This window comes from Bos javanicus, chromosome 20 (genome assembly GCF_032452875.1).
Source record: "Bos javanicus breed banteng chromosome 20, ARS-OSU_banteng_1.0, whole genome shotgun sequence".
NCBI lineage: Eukaryota > Metazoa > Chordata > Mammalia > Artiodactyla > Bovidae > Bos > Bos javanicus.
Window position 1 is genome coordinate 40,260,754 of NC_083887.1, and position 17,577 is coordinate 40,278,330.

At 40.3% G+C, this 17,577-nt stretch overlaps 1 long non-coding RNA gene across 1 annotated transcript; it reads right to left on the reverse strand.

The window, feature by feature from the left end:
• Nucleotides 1-11,037: 11,037 nt before the first annotated feature.
• On the reverse strand, nt 11,038-16,837 carry LOC133233701 (uncharacterized). The gene is made up of 3 exons (XR_009731807.1): nt 15,473-16,837; nt 11,825-11,914; nt 11,038-11,596 (listed from the first exon to the last, which is right to left on the reverse strand). It is a non-coding gene; the product is annotated as an uncharacterized LOC133233701 (long non-coding RNA).
• Nucleotides 16,838-17,577: the final 740 nt, after the last annotated feature.

Here is a 17,577-nt window from a genome sequence, read left to right on the forward strand (position 1 = left end):
AGACTCTTGAGAGTCCCTTGGACTGCAAGGAGATCCAACCAGTCCATTCTAAAGGAGATCAGTCCTGGGTGTTCTTTGGAAGGACTGATGCTAAAGCTGAAACTCCAATACTTTGGCCACCTGATGCGAACAGTTGATTCATTGGAAAAGACCCTGATGCTGGGAGGGATTGGGGGAAGGAGGAGAAGGGGACGACAGAGGATGAGATGGCTGGATGGCATCACTGACTTGATGGACGTGAGTCTGGGTGAACTCCGGGAGTTGGTGATGGACAGGGAGGCCTGGGGTGCTGCAATTCATGGGGTCACAAAGAGTCAGCCACGACTAAGTGACTGAATTGAACTGAACTGAACTGAACTCTGTGTATTCTTACCACCCCTTCTTAATATCTTCTGTTTCTGTTAGGTCCATACCATTTCTGTCCTTTATTGTGCCCATCTTTGCATGAAAAGTTCCCTTGGTATCTCCGATTTTCTTGAAGAGATCTCTAGTCTTTCCCATTCTATTTTTTTTCTTCTATTTCTTTGCACTGATCACCGAGGAAGGCTTTCTTATCTCTCCTTGCTCTTCTTTGGAACTCTTTATTCAAATGAGTGTATCTTTCTTTTTCTCTTTTGCCTTCGTCTCTCTTCTTTTCATAGCTGTTTGTAAGGCCTCCTCAGACAACTATTTTGCCTTTTTGCACTTCTCCTACTTTTGCATTGTGAGATAATTATCCAATAATTGACCAGTTTTTCTTTACCTACTTTCCTTAAATAGAAAATGATTCTTGAACTAGAGGACTTGGGGCTGATAGGTCTGGCTGCCTCTTCACATGAAGATAATCCCTGCAATGACAATTTCAGAGAAGAGGAGTTTGCTTCTTTATACTGTGTGTATTCATATCCTGGTATTATGATCATCCACAAGATCCCATGTTGAAGAATTTTCCTCAGTACAGTGGTCCTCAATATTTCTGAGGCTGAAAACTTCTCTCCAGTAACAAAGTACTCACAGAGCCTTCCATGATATTAGCCATAGCAAACTGAGAAAATGCATAATAGCAAAGAGTTATTCTAAATTATAACATGTTTAGACTAATTTATATTTTTAAATATCAGTAATATCTATATCCATATACATTTTGAAAATAATGGTACTTATCTACATGAGATATTATTTATGTATTTTACAGATAGTGCAGTGTGTGAATATGGATCCTCTGATTCTTTGCAATAACTCTGAAGCTTCTCTCCCAGTTATACACAAACTGCTGTGATCTTTTACCTAGTCTTAGTGATAAAGTTTTTTATTACATTTTTACAAAATGTTTTAGTCACTCAGTGGTGTCCAACTCTTTGCAAACCCACGGACTTTAGCCTGTAGCCCACCAGGCTACTCTGTCCTTGGAATTCTCCAGGCAAGAATCCTGGAGTGGGTAGCCATTGTCTTCTCCAGGGGGGTCTTCCACACCCAGTAATCAAACCTGGGTTTCCTGCTTTGCAGGCAGATTCTTTACCATGTGAACCACCAGAGAAGCCCAAGAATACTGGAGTGGGTAGCCTATCCCTCCTCCAGTGGATCTTCCTGACCCAGGAATCGAACCTGGGTCTCCTGCATTGCAGGCGGATTCTTTACCAACTGAGCTACTAGGGAAACCCATTTTACAAAATATCTCATAGTAAATGAAGGGGAAGTCTTTCAGAGCTATGACAGTCTTTTACAGATGCAGGGGTCCAGTAGCAACATCTCTGCTTTCTAGAAAGACCCTTAAGCACATAGAGAAAGTCCTGACCCTTCAGTCAGGAATCTGAAAACTTCCCCAAACCTCCTAAACTTCTCTTTCCAGATTTTTGTTTCACAATTTTCTTTACAAAATGCTTTCCTCTTCTGAAAACACACATTTTTCTCATTTCTGTTTTTTGCTTGATATAAAATATCCTCTCTGTGTTGGACACCTACCTGTCCCTCAAGACCAGACTCATCCCATCCTTAAGACTTTCTCTAACTTGGTCATCAGCCTGCCTTTTATTTCTTGGTTCCTTGCATCTCCTTATATTTGACTTACTTAGATTTACTCTGATTCAGTTCAGTTTACACTCGTTTAACACTTTCAGAGTATCACCCATCAGTCCAGGTTCCAGGGTTACAGAGTAAAAACCCTGTCTCTGCTGCTAATAAACTCAGTTGCTCCTCTTATACATTTTAGACCCCCAACTCTGTAGCACGTGTTTTATTTTCATATGGCTTATGGCATCAAGCAGATAGCAGTTGTTTTAAAATACATTTTGAATTGAAATAATAAAAAAGAGGTAACTGGTGAGATTTTCTCTGAAGAATTGTGTATTAAAGGTCTTAAAAGTACATATACACAATAGAGTATTACTCAGCCATTAAAAAGAATACATTTGAATCAGTTCTAATGAGGTAGATGAAACTGGAGCCTATTATACAGAGTGAAGTAAGCCAGAAAGAAAAACACCAATACAGTATACTAATGCATATATATGGAATTTAGAATGATGGTAACAATAACCCTGTATGCTATGCTAAGTCGCTTCAGTCGTGTCCGACTCTGTGCGACCCCAGAGACAGCAGCCCACCAGGCTCTGTCATCCCTGGGATTCTCCAGGCAAGAATACTGGAGTGGGGTGCCATTTCCTTCTCCAGTGCATGAAAAGAGAAAAGTGAAAGTGAAGTCGCTCAGTCGTGTCCGACTCTTAGCGGACTGCAGCCTACCAGGCTCCTCCATCCATGGGATTTTCCAGGCAAGAGTACTGGAGTGGGGTGCCATTGCTGTATACGAGACAGCAAAAGAGACACTGATGAATAGAACAGTCTTTTGGACTCTATGGGAGAGGAAGAGGGTGGGATAATTTGGGAGAATGGCATTGAAACATGTATAATATCATATATGAAACGAGTCGCCAGTCCAGGTTCGATGCACGATACTGGATGCTTGGGGCTGGTGCACTGGGACGACCCAGAGGGATGGTATGGGAAGGGAAGAGGGAGGGGGGTTCAGGATGGGGAACACATGCATACCTATGGTGGATTCATTTTGATATTTGGCAAAACCAATACAATACTGTAAAGTTAAAAAATAAAATACAATAAAAAAAGAAAGACTGACTTCTGTGACATTAGAATGTTTCTCTCTGGTCATAGTGAGGGGCTAATTGGAAGACAGTAAAGCCAAGTGTTGACTCAGTATTGAACCTGGACTAGTGGCTGAGGGTTGTACCCTAAGCCTGGGGGGAGGGTGGAAGGTAAATGATTTTTCACTGGGAGTTTGAAGAGGGAGAGGTTGATCAAAGGATCTCTTAGAGCCAGACTGTGAAGGCTCTGTGGAGGCTCTGGTCATGGTTCATTGTGTTGATTGTACTGTATGAACACTGACAGAATCAGAAAGAGAATATCTGGATTTGGAGTTTAAAGAAATGGATATCTCAGTTAATTTTTGGCTCCATTATCTGTATGTCAAATATTTTGACTGCCTCTCTTCCACAGCCTCTGGTGGAAGCACAGCAGACCAGAATCTTAGAAAGTCCCCTATAGGGTGGCAAAAGGGGCTGTCATAAAAGATGCTCGATAAAGACTCCAGTTGGCTGTAAGTTTTTCAGTGAAGTGACTTCAGTGGGTCATTGACTTTCCTGCCAATCAAAAGCACAGATGTCAATGGAGGAGGCAAGAAAAGTAGATGTTTGTGGACACACAAACATTCATTTATAGTCTGTCTTTGAGCAAACAGGTCCCACCAAGGCTCCAGTGTTCCACTTACAGTTTGTGTTTGTGCTAAGTCACTTCAGTTGTGTCCAACTCTATGCAACCCCAGGCTTCCCCAGGCTTCTCTGTCCATAGGTATTCTCCAGGCAAGAACACTGGAGTGGGTTGCCATTCGCTCCTCCAGGGGATCTTCCCAACCCAGGGTTGGAACCCATGTCTCTTATGTCTCCTGCATTGGCAGACAGGTTCTTTACCACTAGCACCACCTAGGAAGCCCTCCACTTATAGGTCTAGCCACAAATACTCATTGAAAATCCATTCTAAGTCACAGCCATTCCTAAGACTGTCTGTTTTCCCTAGGCAGCTTGCTTAAATGCCTTGAATTTCAGTTCTCTTACTTTTAAAATATAGATGAGAGTAGCTATGCCACCAGAAATTTTTACTGAGGTATACCTATTATCTTGTTTTGTTTCAGTGTCATAGAAAGGTGGGAAATCTAAAAGGTAATATTCCTTTTCCTTTGCATGCTCCTCACTCTCTATATCCAGGTCTTTGTGTTCTGTGCTCCCTGGTCCCTGAGGGAATTCAGTTTCCCGTAGATTAGGCATCCCTCTCCCCCGAGGCCACTACCACCCAGAGCTTTGTTTGGAAGTCCGGGATTGCTATGAAGAGTCAAGAGGGAATCAAGTGGTGGTTGATTTTTAGCCATCTCAGGTGGGGGCTGAACCAAATTTGATTTTAAAGAAATAAAAGAGTGTGATAAAATTGCATGCTGGGTTGTGAAGGAAGCTCACACACCATCGTTCTATCAGAGTTAGTGTGAGAACTGAAATCAGTTAATGTAGGTGAAACCACCTGGTGCAGTGGCTGATGCATAGTCTAAACCCAATAAATGTTTACTTCTCTTTTCTACCTGTTTATTTGTGTTTTGTATCCAGGAAACACCCATCAGTTGAGCCATTTGAAATTCAAATATCTACACTTTTTAGACCAGCTGTCAGTAAACTGGGTTATTTGGACCTCTAGTATGCACAGAAACTCTTCAAAGTATTGAGTGGGGTGAGAGAGATTTAGGGAATTTGTTTTTAAATCCTAAAGCTCCATATTTGCTTTTTTCTAAAATGGATCAGCCTGGTGTGGATGCCAGTTCTCTTTCTCAATCTTTCCTTTTAAAATCATCTTTCTATTGCTTGACAAAAGAATAGCACGCCTCCTACCATTTCCAAATCTTACTATAGTGTGTTGCCTGGGGAGAGGGTACCTCATATAAAACAAAAAGCAGAAATTAGAAAAATATGTGTTGGCAGAGGAGAGCATTTTTGTGAAGGAAATTGTGAAAGAAGCATCTAGAAAAGAAAGTGTAGTCCCAGTTTAGGTGGTTTTCAAATCCCTGGCTGCAGAGCTGTTGTATAAAGCAAAGAGGTTGCTACTATCTTCCTCATCTTGTGAAAGACTGTCATAGCTCTGATGGTCTTCCTGTTGCAACTTTAGCCCTACATTTCTTATGAAGCATTTTGTAAAATATGTAATATATATTATGTTTATATATTATTGAAAGATATGTGTCCAGGAAAATTTTACTTTTCATGTTGAATAATTATTTTCAAACTTTGTAATATATTTATGTTGTTTGGAATAGTTGTGTACTGCTGATAATTTTAATGGCTCACTCAATCTAGAAGAAATTATAAATGTAAGAGAATTATGAATATAAGAAATTAAAAACATAAATACATATTTCAGATAATGTACATATTTTTGTTAAAGACAATGATGATAGGGTGATCAGTAAAACATAATGATAAATTCATTTAGATAAATTCTACAGGGGCATATTCTGATGACCAAAAATAAAAGCAACAAAGTAAACATGTTAAAGAAGTGTTCATTTACCTATTTTCAAATGGATGGGTATCAAGTCACTGTAGTATTTAGATTTCACTGAACAAATTTATAAAGGGATGCAATAGTTGTTTTTAAATGCTATTAATAATACACTGGAAATATCACCCTTTGCAACTATTTAAATTTTTGGTGAAAAACTTTGGAGAATTACTTAAAAAATGTGTGAATGGGTATATAGTTTTCAATCTTGGGAAGGGTAAGTAATCCAAAAGTTTAAAAATCACTGTTATAGGAAATGCACAAAATGAAGTTTGGCTAACAGTGCTGATTTTCTCACAGTAGGTAACAGAATAGTTGGGAAAAATCAAGAGCAGTGAAGAAGGGATAATTAGTAGCACATATATTCTTGCTTGGAAAATCCCATGGACAGAAGAGCTTGAGGGGTCTATAGTCCATGGGGTCCCCAAAAAATCACACAGGACTTAGCTGACTAAACAACATATGTGCTATAGTGGATGTACCATAGAGGGGCTTTGGAAGACTGAGAGCTAGAGAGACCTTTGTAGGGGTTATCAGAAAGTGACTCTTGGAACAAACGCAGAAAATACAAAATGGCAACAGCTGCTTAACTGCCTTATGATCCAGCAATCCCACTGCTGGGCATACACACTGAGGAAACCAGAATTGAAAGAGACACTTGTACCCCAGTGTTCATCGCAGCACTGTTTATAATAGCCAGGACATGGAAGCAACCTAGATGTCCATCAGCAGATGAATGGATAACAAAGCTATGGTACATATACACAGCGGAGTATTACTCAGGCATTAAAAAGAATACATTTGAATCAGTTCTAATGAGGTGGATGAAACTGGAGCCTATTACACAGAGTGAAGTAAGCCAGAGAGAAAAACACCAATAGAGTATACTAACGCATATATATGGAATTTAGAAAGATGGTAACAATAACCCTGTATACGAGACAGCAAAAGAGACACTGATGTATAGAACAGTCTTTTGGACTCTGTGGGAGAGGTAGAGGGTGGGATGATTTGGGAGAATGGCATTGAAATACATATAATATCATATATGAAATGAGTCGCCAGTCCAGGTTCGATGCACAATACTGGATGCTTGGGGCTGGTGCACTGGGACGACCCAGAAGGATGGTATGGGGAGGGAGGAGGGAGGAGGGTTCAGGATGGGGAACATATGTATACCTGTGGCGGATTCATTTTGATATTTGGAAAAACCAATACAATATTGTAAAGTTTAAAAATAAAATAAAGTTAAAAAAAAAAAAGTTGGCTCCACAAAAATTTAGCCAGATAGTTGCAGCAAGTTGGTTTGGGGCAACAGCTACTGTCAGGATAGGCTTCCAGTGAGATGGGGCCGCTTCCTTCAAGCACAGCTGGTGAGTTGGGGTTAGTGCTGGTGGAGAGGAGTCCTGATGATTTTACTTAGGAGATGCTGAAAGCAAGGCTGTTTCTGACTACTCATAGTTCAGCTCCTGTAAGAGCAGTGTGTGTGTCTTACACACACATAAGTAAAAGCAGCTCAGAATTTTACGCATCAGTTAGGAAAAGGTATAGAGTGATCATATGATGCTATTTATATTTTGAAAAGACTAAGCATTTCCCAACAGCTACTCTTGCCTATAGAGGAAAATCTCACTTTCGTCTGGCATTCAGTGACTTCTCCATCCATATTTCTTATTTTATTTTCCATCTTTTCTCTGCGTGGAATAGCAGCTTAATCTGGTTGTTTCTCTGTCATCCTGAATATGACTTTAGGATTCAGTAGGTACCAGATTAAGATACACAAAAAGTATGACAGGAGGTTACTTTTGATAGGGCAGTCAGGAAGAATTCATAAAAAATGTGACATTTGAACTGATCCTTGACATATTGGATTTTCAGGCGTGGGCTTAAAATTAAATATTGAGCTATTGATGAGAGACTAGGTGTGGCCTAGATTTCTAGGACATTTATTCTAATAAAAGACATGGGAAACCTTTTGCATTTTTAAAAAAATCATTACATACTGCACCAGTGTGGCAATAATTCCTACATTAGATGTGTGTTTAGGTTCCTGTCCACTCATGGAGTTATGAAGTAGGTACTTCCTGAAATTCAATCCACCAAGTAGGCAGAATTTGGTATTGGCTAGTTCTGGAAAGTTATGACCAAACTAGATAGCATATTAAAAAGCAGAGACATTATTTTGCCAACAAAGGTCCATCTAGTCAAAGCTATGGTTTTTCCAGTGGTTATGTATGGATGTGAGAGTTGGACTGTGAAGAAAGCTGAGCACTGAAGAATTGATGCTTTTGAACTGTGGTATTGGAGAAGACTCTTGAGAGTCCCTTGGACTACAAGGAGATCCAACCAGTGCATCCTAAAGGAGATTAGTCTTGGGTGTTCATTGGAAGGACTGATGTTGAAGTTGAAACTACAATACTTTGGCCACCTCATACGAAGAGTTGACTCATTGGAAAAGACTCTGATGCTGGGAGGGATTGGGGGCAGGAGGAGAAGGGGACGACAGAGGATGAGATGGCTGGATGGCATCACCGACTCAATGGACATGAGTTTGGGTGAACTCTGGGAGTTGGTGACAGACAGGGAGGCCTGGCGTGCTGCGATTCATGGGGTCGCAAAGAGTCGGACATGACTGAGCGACTGAACTGAACTGAGTTCTGCTTAGTATCCTAATTGTGGTGGTTTATTATTATTATAGAACAACTCCATTCTTGTACTTCACCTACAGCATTTTAATATAGGTGTTATCTAGGAGTATCCCTGGACAAAACAGTAATTCAAGTTTATTTATTGTCAATTAAGGATAAAAAAAAAAAAAGACCCTGAAGGAGGAATCTGAGACTGCACACTCTAGATCTGACAGTGTCACTGAGTAGCAGGATGCTAATAAAAACAAAATAATGACTTTTCCCAGCCTTAGTGTCCCTGCTAAGTCACTTCAGTCGTGTCCGACTCTGTGCAACCCCATAGACGGCAGCCCACCAGGCTCCCCCATCCCTGAGATTCTCCAGGCAAGAACACTGGAGGGTCCCTACTAGTGGCTATATATAGTAACAACTTCCTTTCTTATTTATAAGAGTGCAGTGAGGATTAAATATGTTAATACATGTGAAAATATCTCCAAGGAATTTAAAAAGTCCCCAAAATGCAAAGAATCAAATTCTAGATTTCTTATTCTTTCTGAGGATACAGTGAGATAACCTGATTGCTAATCAGTCATTCAAATGCATTAGGTGGTGTAGACAAAGCCCATGAGAGGTGAAACTTTTTTTCTATTTCCAGAACAGTGAAATATCACATAGCAGGTACTCACTGTATATTTAGAAAAGGAAGGAATAAATGAGTGACTGGAGCATTCGAGGGCCTCCCTCTAGCTGTCTGATCTGGCTGCCAAAGCTCGGTATCTAGGTGACTGGCTTAGTAGAGTCTGTGAACTGTGTGTTTGCTTAAGGATACCTTGATTCCACCTGACTTTTCTCCCTGACTATTTTGATAATAGTAATAGCTAACAATGCTTGAGAACTAAATATGTGCTGGGAGCAGTGAGGTACTTTACATGAACCTTTGGTAATCCTCCCAACCCTGAAAAGATGTGTATCCTTATTTTAAACACCAGAAATTCATGCTCAGAAAGGCTAAGTAACTTATAAAAAATCATACAGATGACATACCAACTTGGATCAGCTAGATTATGCTGTGATAATAAACAGCCTTTATATCTCAGTGACTTAAAACACAAAGGTTTGTTTTTTGCTTGTTTCACGTATTCATACTGAGTCAGCAGAAGGGCCCTGCTTGTCATCCTTAGGGATCCAGGCTGCAGATCAGCAACTATCACAAATATTGCTGTACCAGTAGAACAGACACCTCTAGAGAGTGTCATACCAGTAATAACACTTGGCCTCTGAGTGGCATAAAGCCCCTTTTCTCAAAATGCATTGGTCAAGGTTAGTCATATGACTTGACCCAACTGTAGGCAAACTAGGAAAATGTACCTCATTACGTACCTCTGGGTGACATTTCGAGGGTGATGCAAATAACTCCCAGAGCTAGTAAGTGGAAGACTTGGTTTACAAATTCAAGCATTACCTACTTATAAATCAGTTTTATATCACAAAACCACATTGCTTTCCTCAGCTTACCTAGAGGTTTGGGAATGGGGAATATCCATTTGACTTTTAATGAGGGTTGTATTTTTGAGGCAACTTATGGCCTATGGTGTATCTTCCTAAATTGAGAATAACTCTTTCTTCTCAGGTTGTCACATCAGCAGACATGACCCCTTTGGCCCATGGTAGATGAGGTTTGAGAGTCAGACCCTGGTAAGAGAGGCATGGCCCCTATCCATGCTGTCTCCTGCTTGTTTTATCTATAGCAGAAATGGTGTCATTAACACGATTTTCCTCTCTTCCAGGTGCAGAGCTCCTGGAGTGACCTAGCAGTTGGCAAAGTGTGCCCTGAACTACAGAAGTTGTATCAGTGGGCCAGAAGCAGGCCTTTTTGCAGACTTGGAATGAGTTGATGACAAAGGCCTTTCAATACTGCTGAGACTCTAAGTTAAGATCATTCACATTTCCATCTTTGTAGGCAGTCTATGACGTGACTTTGGAGACCGCCCAGCTGAAATTCTCTGAATTGGAATTCAAGATCTTTGAAATTAGCCCTGGCTCTATCACTTGCTGTGTGACCTTGGGCAAGTAATTTAATCTCTCAGAAGTCTGAGTTTTCTCATCTGGAAAAAGAATTCCAGTTCCAACATTCTCATTTTTAAGATGAAAACTGCCTATCTGTACATTGCGTGAGTGGCTAACATTTGAGTAGCAGTTAATATTTTACAAAGCTTTTCTTCAGCTGCCTTGCTATGAAGATGTGATTACTGCAATTTTCCCAGTGAAGAAACGGTCTTGTAGGATCAGGTGACTTGCCCAAGGTCTCACAATTGATCAACAGCAGAGGTAGGACTTAAACATAAATCTTCTATCTCCAAGTCTGGCATTCTTTCCCCGGTCTGAGTTCATGATTGAGTAGTCCACAGCATGTGAAAAAGAACCCAGAATTAAAGACAGTGAGTGGCAGAGAGGAAATGGTAGAGGATTTAAGTCCTTAAAGATTAACTTTGAATCCAGGCTCTGCCATTTACTGGTTTAGAGGTTCCTAGAAAAGTCTTTTTTTTTTTTTTTTCTTTCCTATTTGGTAAAAGTGGACAGGGCTGATAGTCACCTGGAACACACTGGTACAGCCATACTGCTTACTAAAATATGGGACCCTTCTGTACTGTTTGATGGCTAGCCATTCCATCTCTCCCCCTCCTTTCAGATCCACCCAATATTCCCATGATTCAGTAACAGGAGCGTTAATGTGGTACGCAGCCAGGGACATTAAGGATCCCCTCCATTTCAGGGAGCTGTGGTTGGTCCCAAACCATTTTGGTTGTTAAAAAATTTTAATGTCAACACTGATTAGGGATAATAATGATAACATTCTTCCCCACGTCAGTAGGTTGCTATTGAAGATCAGATAATATAAAACAATGAAGATGACAGATCAGCTATAAATCTTAAAAGAAATATTTTTAAAAAAATGTTGTAGAAATGACCTCTGGGAAAGAAGTTCTATTGTACAGAAAATAACATGTAGGATTTTTACCTTGGCGAGATTGCTACCTATTCATCTATTGAAGATTATCAGATGGTAAATGAACTTAGTTTGCATTTTTAAAATTTCATTTATTTCTTTATTTTTGTCTGTGCTGGTCTTTGTTGCTGCTTTTCTCTGGTTGTGGCAAGTGGGGGCTACTCTCCAGTTGCGGTCTGTGGGATTCTCATTGTAGTGGCTTCTCTTGTGGAGCATGGGCTCCAGGACGTGTGGGCTTGAGTAGCTGTGGCACTTGGAGTCAGCAGTCGTGGCTCCCAGGCTCTGGAGCACAGGCTCGGCAGTTGCAGCACATGGGCTTAGTTGCTCTGAGGCATGTGAGATCTTCCAGGAGCAGGGATCGAATCCGTGTCTCCTGCATTGGCAGGTGGATTATTTACCACTAAGCCATCAGGAAAGCCCCCAAATTTTACATTTTTGACTTTGAATTTTCTATTTGGGAATCGAACTCATTTTTTCCACCATAAAAAACCTATCACATCCTCTCCTGACTTTGTGGATCTAGGTTTTTGACCCTTATTGTTTTCTATATCTTATTCTTGTACAATGTGTCTTTCTGTGCAGTGACTCACATGATTCTTACCCCAGATGCTGCTTTAGTCCAGGGTTAAAGGCACTAAACTCTTCGTGGCAGGTTTATCACAGAGCCGAGGTCTCTAAGAGTCCAGCTATCCTAGAATAGCAAGAATAAGGAAAATGATAGTATCATCAAAAAACAATGGCAGGAAACATCTATTGAGTGTTTTTCACATGTTGAGGACCCTGCTGAGTGCTGTACTTATTCTACTGACCCTGGTGCTCGACTGCATCCGTTTCACCCACATGATTAGTCTTAGCTAGGGTTCAGCAAACAGTCTGCAAGCCATCCAGTCCCTGGCGTGTTGTTGGAGGACCCATGAACTCAGAATATATAGGGTTGAAACAAGAAGTATATGCTGCAGGGATTGTATATGGCCCATAAAGTCTAAAATTGTCATTATCTTGTCTTTTACAGAAAAGTGCCAAGACCCCTTTCCTTACTAATGGTTCGATTAGAGTTGGGCATGTGGTCCATTCAAACAACAAATAGTTATTAAGTCTTAACTACTATTTTGAATGTTGGGAGTACATCAGTAAGCAAAACAGACAAATTCCTGCCCTCGTGTGTTTTTATTCTAGTTTTAGTTAATGAGATTAAGTTTGTGGCTGTTTGGTAAAGGTTTCTCTCATTTGAGTAGGCAATAGTGAAAAAGATATCCCTTTCTACCTCTAAATATTTCTTTCTTTAAATGTGATACCTCTAATTTATGATCATGAGGGGAGATAGCTCAATATAGAGTTAATACATCAATGGGCGCAGAAGAGAAAGTCAGAAAAATTAATTAAGCTGCTGAGTCAATCAGCCTTGAAATCTGCCATACCTAATATTATGTAATGCATATATAAGTTTATATATATATATATACATTTTCCTTGTTTCTGTTTTCTATGGCATACTTACACATGTACATTGCCCAATTTAATTCTTATAACAGCCCTATGAAGTGCTTAAATTGTTCTCATTTTGCAGAAAGGGAGTGTAAAGATCAGAAAAATAACTTTATAGTCTGCACAGTTAGTGGAAGAGCCAAGATGGAAACCCAAGTCTTTCTGGATCTCTCAGGTCTCTAGTCTCTCCCTCTCATGGAATTTCTAAGCAGTGAGGATTGTTAGAGGGAAAGACAGGGAGTCAATATGAGGACAGTTTTGTATCCTAAGCCTGTGTATTGGCTGCATCACTGAGTTTCATCCTTTTGCTTAGTCCTAACAGTGTTTCTTGACTCCCATCCTACAATGAGAAGGCATCATTTTTCCATTCATTGAAAAGTCACTACCTTCAGACAGTTGTATTAATATAAATATAAGTAACCAAGCACTGAAATCTTCCAGGGAGGGGCAGATCTATCAATTTCCATCCGTTTTTCCCACCACCATTTAGATCATTTCTCACTTTGTCAATTGGAATAACAGACTCCCACACGGTCTTTGTTCAATTCACTCTGACCTTCTAATCCAATCTCTACACTATAACTGGAGGAATAAGATGAATTTTCAATATGATCTGCAAAGCTTGTTAGCTTGGTATTTCCTTAGACACCCTCCTACTTTCTCTGTACCAGTCGCACCTTTATTGGCCATCAGCTTATGCCTGGAATGAACTTTCTTTCCTGCTATGTCCAATAAACACCTATTTGTCTTGTGGATATCTATCCAGATTTTCCTTTTTCATGCAAGCATTGATTTTCCTAACTGGATTGACCCCTATCGTTTGTCCTCATCAAGCCATGTACCCAGTTTGTGGGATTATCATTTTAATTTATCTGCCATGCTGTATTTTATGCTGTAGGAGAGCAGTGGGCACATTGGTCACCATTGTAAACCCAGACACTGTCTGGTATGCTATTGAAAGTGAAAGTTGCTCAGTCATGCCCGACTCTTTGCGACCCCATGACTATAGAGTCCATGGAATTCTCCAGGCCAGAATACTGGAGTGGGTAGTTATTCCCTTCTCCAGGGAATCTTCCCAACCCAGGGATCAAACCCAGATCTTCTGCATTGCAGGTGGATTCTTTACCAGCTGAGCCACCAGGGAAACCCTGCATGCTATTGGTGCTCAATAAATATTTGTGGATTGAATATATGAATTTATGCAAGAAAAGGCATCTTATATTTTTTCAGTGATCCAAATCAAGGAGATTTTAGAGCTCAGGTTGTATTAGTTTGAATCTCTGTAGGAAATACACTAGAATCTGAAATGAAGCAACTGAGTAAAGTTTAATGTAGGAACTATTTACACAAGTTTAAGGGAAAATAACAAGGAATGGTGAAGCATCTTTGGGCTAGCAACAGTGGGGGGAAGTTGGTACCCCTAAAACTGACTGCTCAGGGAGGGGAGCATTTCTGCCCTTAAGGGAATAATTGTGGTTCTAGAAGAAAGTCAGAGGATAGGCTGTGGTAAACAAATCCAGCTAACCTGAAGGACCTCTCCAGTATTCAGTGATGCTAAGATGATAAGACCAAGAAAAACACCATTATCATTAATACTCTCATTGCTCCTTTGGCCTGCATCTAGTGCCTCGCATGCCATTAACCCAGTTGGATTTATGCAGTAGAAAGCCAGAAGGCAGGGAATGAAATGATGTAGTCTGTAAAGGCTGAAATCCAGGGCACCATACTGGGTAGAAAATGGAGGAAGTGTGTCAGGCAGGACAAATAAAAAATAGTCAGTCATTGGGACTTTTCTTGTTGTTGCTCTGTTGCTCAGTTGCTCACTTGTGTCCAACTCTTTGTGATCCCCATGGACTGTCGCACTTCTACAGACATTTCTCTCTCTTGCCTTTCTGAAAGAATTATTAAGACGAATAACGCTAAAGGTAACTTGAAACGTTTTAATAGAAGGGAATCACTAAAGTTTGAGAGATATAGGTAATCAAAACTACAGAAGTTTTCTTATCATGGAAATGCCATGAGAAGTGTAGATTAACGATAAGTATCTGGGATTTTTAGTTAGATGGAGCTCAAACCAGCTCTGCCACCATCTACTTTGGTAGCTTTGGTTTCCTTGTTTGTAAAGTGAGGATTATGATGCCCATTTCATAGTATTATTCTAAGAATCCAAAGTCTGGCACATGGTATCAACTCAATGAACATGAATTTGATAAACTTTGGGAGACAGTGGAGGACAGAGGAGCCTGGCGTGCTATAGTGCATGAGGTTGCAGAGAGTCAGACATGACTTACTGACTGAAAAACAACCACGAGGTACTCATTAGTTGGTTTCTGTGAAAAATGTATGCAGTGATTAGTGCTAGGGCCTAGCACTGTGATGGAATATTTCCCTGGGAGCTTTTGTTGTTGTAAGGCAAGCAAACAAAGGCTCCAGGGAAGGAGCAGTTAGAGACTAAGTAGGCCAGAGAATAACCAAATATCAAATGCATATTTATCTTCTCAAGAAAGATTCAGGTCACAGGCTCTAGCAGATCTGCTGTGTAAATGAACCACTTCTCACTCTTGCCACTTCCCCAGTCCACCTCCCACCCACACCTCTAGATCTCTGAGAAAACTTCCAGGCCTAAAAGCTAATGCATTGTAGATCATGACGATTGTATAAATCAGTGAACTACTGAGTCACTCAGCTACGTGCAGTTCAACCACGGGCTATTGAAGCCAATAAAAGCAAGAGAAGTTTAGAACTTCTTAGTGGGTACTCCTACCTTAAGACAGTAGTGACATCACATCACTCAGCTCCGATGCATTGTGTGAAAGTGACAACTTTCCCCCCTCTTAACAAAACCCCTGTTTGCTCGCTTGGTGCCAAACGGCTCATATATAAACACTGAAGGACAGATTAAAGACTGCATTGTACTTTTCTTTGCCATTGCGTTAAGGGCATTATTTTCCAAGTTGATAAGATCTGGAAGGAAGAATAAGGCACAATGGACATTTATTTTAACCACTAAACACTCACCTTATCTCATAGAGTGCCCGGGGCTCTGTTCTACTACTCTTGGTCACAAAGCTTATGCCATTAGGAAAAGTAAAGATACTTGGCTCAGAATTTATTTCTAGGGAACAGGAAAGGAGTTAAGAAGAGGGATGAAAAAGCAGAATTAGAAGGCCTGGAGGACAAGCTGGGATAACAATTTTTATGCCTGGAGTCCTCTGCAGACAATATGATTTTTGCTCTCAAATTGCCTGAGACATACTGATAAAGAGAAGCAGACACCACCAGTGTAGATGAGTCAGAGCATTAGCAACAGAAGCAAATGAATCCTCCTTCACAAACATAGCCTTTCCCAATGCTTCTGTCCTGTGTTGACCTGTGTCTTCTCTGTATTTTCTCCAAACAAGGCGAGCAATTCCTCTATTCCCTCCTCCCTTTTCCACTTACATTAATGTCTTGTGTTGTCACAGTTCACTCTTGAAGTTGAAGTCACAGTGGGTCAGGAATTAAGAGGCCTACTTCTAACTTTAGATTTGCTGTATTATCTTTTAATATGCCCTTTATGTATTGTTATTATCTCGTTTTTCAGGACCTGTTTAAAATTGAAAATATGGTTGATGTGCAGTATTATGTTAGTCTGACATTTGTACACATTATGAAATGATCACCATGATATGTCTAGTTACCAGCTGTTCCTCATATAAAATTATTACAATATTTTTGACCGTACTCCTTATGCTGTTTATTATATCCCTGTGGGTTGTTTACTTTATAACTAGAGGTTTGTGGCTCTTACTTCCCATCACCTCTTTGCCTCCTCCAACCCCCTTCTCTCCAACAATTACCTGTTTGATCTCTGTTTCTATGAGTCTGTTTTTGTTCATTTGTTTTGTTTTTCAGATTCCACATGTAAGTGAGATCATTGGGTATTTTGTCATTCTCTGTTGGCAAGATTTCATTCTTTTTATGACTGAGTAATATTCCATGGTGGGAACCTTTCTACTTTTTTTGCCATATACAAAAATGGGTTATGGGGTTGTAGGAGAATAAAGTGAAATCACACCAGCTTTTCCCCATTTCTTGGGGCCTTCGCCCACCCTCTCACCTTGTACAAGACCATCCTATTTCTGTAGGCCACTTCTTTTGTGAGTAGCAAAGGGTTGCCAGGAAAAGGCTGGTAGATTTCCTTGTTTTTACCAGGAATAGAGAGTATATCATGACTGAAGGAAATTACTCTGAATAGTTCTCAGCAAAACAATTCTATTATAATAGGGGCATGGTCTCAATGAGGAAACTGACACTTGAAGATACATCTGTGTGTACTTTCTTTGGTTCAGGAAGGGAAAATAACAACATGGGGTTGTTTGTATTGCAGAGAAGAACTCTTCAAGGTCAGAACTGGCTTCAATCTGACTGAAGCTCATTGGCCTGTGATTTCTGAGACTGAACAGGCAGCCAAAAACACACAGTCTGGATTCATTATGAAGACACTATATTAATGTGTTACTAGAATTATATAGGGTTTCCCAGGTGGTGCCTCCTCCCAATGTAGGAGGCGCAAGAGATGTGAGTTCAATCCCTGGGTCAGGAGAATCCCCTGGAAGAGGAACTGATTCCAGTATTCTCACCTGGAATTCCGTGGACAGAGGAGCCTGGTAGGCTACAGTCCATGGGGTCGCAGAAAGCCAGACATAACTGAGCACACATGTGGATGCAGAATTATAGAAATACAGTATTAGGAAAGGCCTATATAATAGCTGCTCAAGTATTTTCAAATTATATTCCACAGAGCTCTATCCACGGAGGTACTTTTAAGTATTCTGCAAATGTTTGGCTTGAATTTTATTTTTTTTAAATGTGGTCAGTTCTTGATTA